This window comes from Gopherus flavomarginatus, chromosome 20 (genome assembly GCF_025201925.1).
Source record: "Gopherus flavomarginatus isolate rGopFla2 chromosome 20, rGopFla2.mat.asm, whole genome shotgun sequence".
NCBI classification, from domain to species: Eukaryota; Metazoa; Chordata; order Testudines; family Testudinidae; genus Gopherus; species Gopherus flavomarginatus.
This window is the reverse complement of record NC_066636.1, coordinates 5,448,505-5,455,037: the sequence shown is the minus strand read 5'-3', so window position 1 is coordinate 5,455,037 and position 6,533 is coordinate 5,448,505.

The following is a 6,533-nucleotide window of genomic DNA, read 5'->3' as shown; positions in this document are numbered from 1 at the left end:
GTGTACACATATGGAAATGATGGATAGTCCTGATTTTTAAGTTCTAGGATGCAATTTAGAATAAATGGTAAAGGAACGTTCGTTGCCAAGACACGTTTGCCATCGTACCAAGTCTGAAATCTTTTCCATTTATAGAGGTAAGTATGATGAGTTGCCTCACGGCTGCTATTTAAAAAAATCTCTATCGCCTCTCCTGAACCATGAGGGGGCCATGCTTTCAGATGGAGAAGTTCCAGACTGGGGTGGAGGATTTGGCCTGAGTCCTGTGAGAGGAGGTATGGTGTCAAGTGTAGAGTGATTGGTGGACAGAGCCAGCTTGCCCGGAGACGGTGCTGTACACAGAGGCACCGGGGCCTTGGCATGTAGCTGAGGGGATGCCAATGCCGTCATGGCAATAAGGTCCCTCACTGCCGCAAAGGTGTCCGGCGTAGATGGCAGCTGGACTTCTATCATGCTGCGGGTTGGGCAGTCCAGCGGTGCCAGACTCAATGGCTCAACTCTCAGGGTCAGAGTCAGTGGTGCCAGGGCCATAGCCTTTGCTCCTGGGCACACCCCTCTGGGACGTGCCCCCATGGGCAGCTCCAAGAAAGCTGATCTCTGCGAAGGCGAGCTGCCCATTTCTGGCTTCCAGTGCCACTTCTGACCAGGAGAGCAAGAGTGGTGCCGGGCCGATGTCACCGGTTGTGGTGCTGGGGAGTGTCAGTCCCATGTTTCTTGGTCAGAGTCCCAACACAGTGCAGCCCTGGCTGCTGCCGCCAGGGCACTGCACACCAAGGTGCTCAGTGCTGGGTCTTGCCGTGCCGCAGGAGGCTGAGGGCTAAGACCTCCCTCCCTGAGGAGCTGCTTTAATAGAAAGTCCTGCTTCTTTTTAGTCCGAGTACGAAATCCTTTGCAGATCCTACATATCTCAGCTTGATGAGCCTCCCCCAGACACTTCAGGCAAGAGTCATGGAGATCCCCCGTTGGCATGGGCTTAGAGCAGAAACTGAAGGGCTTGAATCCCGGAGCTTTGGGCATGAACCCGAGAAGAAGAATCGGGGTGGAGAGGAAAGACTCCCCAACCTAACTAACACTAAGTAAAAACCAAACTAAGAACTATAACTAACTAACTAACTATTAACTATAATGCTAGGGAGAGTGGCGAGCAAGTGAAGCAAGACTCCGCAGTTCCAACGACCATCACGGGCGGTAAGAAGGAACTGAGGAAGAGCCGGGTCAGCTGGGGTATATATCAAGTGCCATGAAGGCGCCACTCCAGGGGGCTCCACAGATGACCCGTCAGGCGTTGCTAGGGTGAAAATTTCCGATGGTCATGAACACGCGCACACCCTAATTGGAATCGATATGAGCAAGCACTCGAAGAAGAAGTAAGGATACCAAATCTGTCATGGCCATGTTGGGGCTATGAGAATGACTCTGGGTTGATCCACCTGTATCTTGTGAAGTATTTTGAACAATGGGGAAATTGTTGAAAAGCATTTTGTAGGGGTGCCTTCCATGTGATGAGAAAGGCCTCCCCTCAAGATCTGTGGCCTAATCCCACTCTTGAGCAGAACTGTGGACATTTGACGTTGTTGGGTGTGGCAAAGAGATCTATGTTCGGGACCCCCTGCAGTGGAATATATATTGTAGGGCTGTTGTGTCTAATTCCCACTCATGGTCTTGTGAGTATCTCATGCTCAATGTGTCTGCTGTGGTCTTCTGATGTCCAGGTAGGTACATGGCCAAGATGTTGATGTCATGTTGGATACACTAGTTCCACAATTTCAGCGCTTCTGAGCACAGGGATTGTGACCTGGCTCCTCTTTGTCTGTTGATGTAGAACATGCCAGTGATGTCCATAATTATTCTTACAGTTGTTTGATCAGTGATAGGAAGTGTCAGCACACATTGCAGACTGCATGCAGCTCTAAAACGTTGATGTGCAACATGGACTCTGAGTGGTCATCAAACTGATGGTCCACTGAAGATGGTTGGAGCATCTGGATCAGATGTAGGCATCTCAGGACCTTGACCAAAACTTCAAAACTGTGGTTTGGAGGTGGATGTATGAGGCACAGCAGGTTGTGTTGGTGTCTGTCTGTGCTTGGGAGGGGACCTCTGTCATCGATGTTGCGGGTCATACTGCCACTGAGGTGTGAAGTGTGGAGGTTAGGACCTAGGGTACACTGGTATCTACCCTGTCTTTTCTTCAGCACTGGTGAGTGAGTGGAGCGTCGCTCTAGAATCTTTTAAGGTATGCAGGGATTCAGCTGTGCACTTGACAAAGAGTGTAGGCCCTTCAAAGGGGAGATTCTCAACAGTGGTCTGCACCTCTTTGGGAAACCTGGAGAGGAGAAGCCATGATGCTCATCTCATAACCACTGATGTTGCAATGGAGTGGACAGCCGTGTCTGTGGAGTCCAAAGAGGCTTGCAGTGCTGTACGGACTAGGAGTTCTCCCTCCATGATCAGTGCCTGGAACTGTTCCCTTTTGTCCTCTGGGTGGTGTTGACAAAAGTCTTGGCATTTCCAATAGTTTATATGATTATATTTTGGCCTCATAATTATCAGTGTGGAACTGGAGTATAGCTGGCAAGTAGGCTTTCCAACCTAAGAGGTTGAGGCTTTTCCAGTCGCTGTCATAAGGGGATATTATAGAGTGGTGTTGCCACCACCTCTCTTGTCCCACATTGACCACCAGGGAGTCTGGAGTAGGATGGGAGAAAAAAAACTCCATGTCTTTAGTGGGGACATAGTATTTCTCGTTCGCTTGCTTGCAGGTGGATGATATTGAGGCTATAGTCTGCCAGATTACCAAGGTCTCATTGACTGACAGTGCTATTTTGGCAGATGTAGAGGCTTGCAGGATATCGGGCAACTTGTGTTGTTGCTCTCTGACTTCCTCCACAGGGATCTAGAGAGACTTCACCATCCTACAGAACAGTTCTTGAAAATGTCTGCAGATGTTGGAGGTGGTGGCATGATGGCCTCATCAGAGGAAGATGAGGAGAAGTGGGTTGGTGCTGTCACATATTCCTCAGTTTCTTCCTCCTGTTCCACTATCATTTCTTGTTCCATATCAGACAGTCTAGAGACTGATGAGGATGGAGATCATCTTTGTGTCTGCCTCTGCTCCATGGTTAGTTTGGGAAAATGTGACCCACTGTACTCCAAAGCAATACCCTGGTACCCCCATATTTACCCTAGTGATATGATTATGATATGCTTTGTACAAAGTATGCCTTGTGAGGCATCATTCTAAAAGTCAACATTAATATCTTGTTGGATTGTACATGCTCTCATTGTATGTGAAGTTATGAAGTTTTGCTCTGTGTGTGTTACTGAAATATGTTGTGAAGTTGGAAACACCCATAACCAGGCTTTCAGGTACAATGGAGAAGCCAGACAGCACTGATGGCCCATTAAGGGGAGTCCACACGACCAAGGACTATCACGGGATCTATATACAATGAAGACTTCTCAGAGGGAGCACATAGACAATGGACCCTGCTTGACTCATGTCATAGCAAAAGATTTATAAAAGAGAGGAAGCAACATCATCATTTGTCCTCACTCCCATCACAACTGAACCCCTGGAAACACATCTGGAGAACAAAGACTGAACTGGGGAGGTGGTCCCAGACTGGAAAGGAGAATCCCAGCTTGCGTATGAAGGAACTACACCATCAGGGTGAGACACTGCTTGATTTAAATCCTGTCTAGTTTATAGAACGCAGATTGTGATTCTACTTTTATTTCTGCTCAGGACTCAGTCCCAGACTAAAGGTGGTTGAGACGGAACTGAGGGCGGTTGGACCGCACAATGCTATACAGACACCGCTAACAGCGCGGAGTGCATGTGTGGCCCAACAGGCACTGCTACTGTCCAATCCCAGGTGCAGGAGGCACTACTGCACCTACAGTGGTGCACTCATAGGGGTCACTACCTGAAGAAGAACCAAAGTTACATAGCAAACCTCTTCCTTTATATATATTTACATATTACATTGCATTTGCTATCCATTGCACCACACGTTTTTGGACTGGCTCTGTTACTTTGCAGGAACCAATCCCTGACCGTGTGCTCTGTCCATGTGCTGTTCACATGGATCCTGATCTTCACATTCCAGATTTACTTTATCCATAGTTCCTAGCATCAGGGTGTCACTGATTATTTTAGCTACCACAGACATCCTGATGCCAGCATATTGTTTGAGAAATCCCTATTTACAGCTTAACTTTCCATTCACCTTTCCAATTATGCCCACTAAGAAATGTGGTGAATTACTTATATCAAGCCAAGCCTACACTCATGATTTTGGGGCTAATATAATCATTTGTGAAGTCAGAGTTGACTCATGATTTTTGAACTTTGGGGATTGGAGTTACTGAATATGTCACAGGTCCTCCTGACTCCAGACAATACAGCTGATCAGAAAACAGGATTTCTGTTCTGCAGGAAATTCTGACCTTTTGGGTGGAGTGGGGAGGTGGGGGGAAGTAATTCCAATTAATTTCCTGTGAAATGAAAATTCCAAAACAATTCAGTTTGGGACCATTTTGAAACATTTTGATTTGATAATGTGGAACTATGTCATTTAAATATGGTAAAAATATTTCATTTTGACTTTATCTTTTTTATTTATTTTGTTTTGACTTTCATATTCGTTATTTCTAAGGCCAGACAGGACCACTGATCATCTAGTCTGACCTCTTGCATAAGAGAGGTCATAGAACTTCCCCACAATAATTCCTCTTTGAACTCGAACAGACTTTTTAGAAAGACATCTGATCTTGATCTAAAAATTGCCAGTGATGGAGAATCCACCATTACCCTTCATAAGTTGTTCCAGTAGTTAATTACATTCACTGTTAAACATGTATTCCTGATTTACAGTCTGAATGCGTCTAGTTTCAACTTCCAGTCATTAGATATTGTTAGAGCTTTGCTAGATTGAAGAACCCATTATGAAATATTTCTTCCCCATGTAGGTACTTATAGACCAGGGGTAGCCATACTTACTGATCTTCTGAGTTGCACATGATAATCTTGAGAAGTTCAAGAGCCGGGCTCGCCTGCTAGGGCTTGGGGCTTCTGCCCTGTGCAGGGTGGTGGTGCTAGAGACTAGGGGCTTCAGCCCCATGGGAGGCACCTGCCATGGAGAAGAAGCCCCTAAATACCCCCCCAAAAAACTGAGCAGAAGCCCCTACCCCCACCACCCCACCTCAGGGAAGAATCCCTGAGATTCCCATCCCCCTCAGTCTGGTTGGCAGAGAATGTGAAGGCATGAGGGGCTCCACAAGCCACACTTTGGTTTGGCCACTCCTCTTATATACTATGATCAAGTCACCCCATTTCACTCTCCACCATCCCAGCACTAAGACGGTAAGAAGAAGCAGTGGTCTCAGAGGTTGTGTTTCCCCTTCTATTCTTTAATATAAATAACTGTAGGTTAACTTGCTGAGTCTACACTCTCTCCTGAGTAAGGCTGCGATTTAGTCCAGGAGGTCACAGAACGCATGGCATCCATGACTTCCAAAGACCTCCGTGACTCCTGCCAGTGCCAGCAGGGAACTGCAGGGTGCCCTTCCATCTGTGGAGTCAAGCAGACCACCTGCAGCTCCTGGCCACCATGGACAGCAGTGAGGACCCCCTCAGCTCCCAGCCACCATGGGCTTCCGTGAATTTTTCATTATTGCCCATGAGCTGGCCATGACGTTTACTAAAAATATCTGTGACAAAATCTTAGCCTTACTCATGAGACCTCAAGTAGCCATGATGTTTAGCCACTCTAATGGGAGCCATTTATCCCCATGGAGAATGGGAAATAATCAATTTCCCCTTCCCCATCATGGACCAGCCAATTCTACACACTGGTACAGAACTGTGATTCATCCCACTTCTGCCGTTTGGAACGTTGTCCCAGGGGCAGGACACCTGGCCCTATCCTTCTAGGCAAATTGTTTGCACATGATACCAAAATAGTGGGAAGGCTACATACACACACACACCATACAGCATAGTTACCTCAGGGTCAGTCACAGCACAGGCCTTATGCCTATGTAACCCATTGGTGAGTGTGTTCTAGGAGGATCTCTGAGTTAAGGAGCTTTAGTGCAAGCTGTAGCTGTATCTCCACTCACTTCTAAAGACCAGTGGTTCAGTCCCCTATATGTCAGTTATAGGGGTGTCTATCTCACAATGCTGTCCATGTGCCGAATAATTAAGTACTTCAGGCCCATACTGTAACTATCTAGCCCAGGCCTGTGCTACTTGTAAATTGGTGAGGGCCATATTACACCAAAGAAAACAACTGAGGGCTGGACCCCCCCCCCCCCCCGCACCACCCAGCCCCCTGGAAATACTACCCCCCCAGCACTGCCCGCCCCATGGAAATACTCCCCCCCCAGCGCTGCCCCACCAAAACAGCGGTATTGAACCTTGGTAATATGTTATAGTGGGCCCCTAAGGTAGTATAATTAAGGTAAAAGAAAAATGTCATTTTGCTAGAAGTAGAATAAGATCTTCCCCCAATTGTGTAATCAATTGC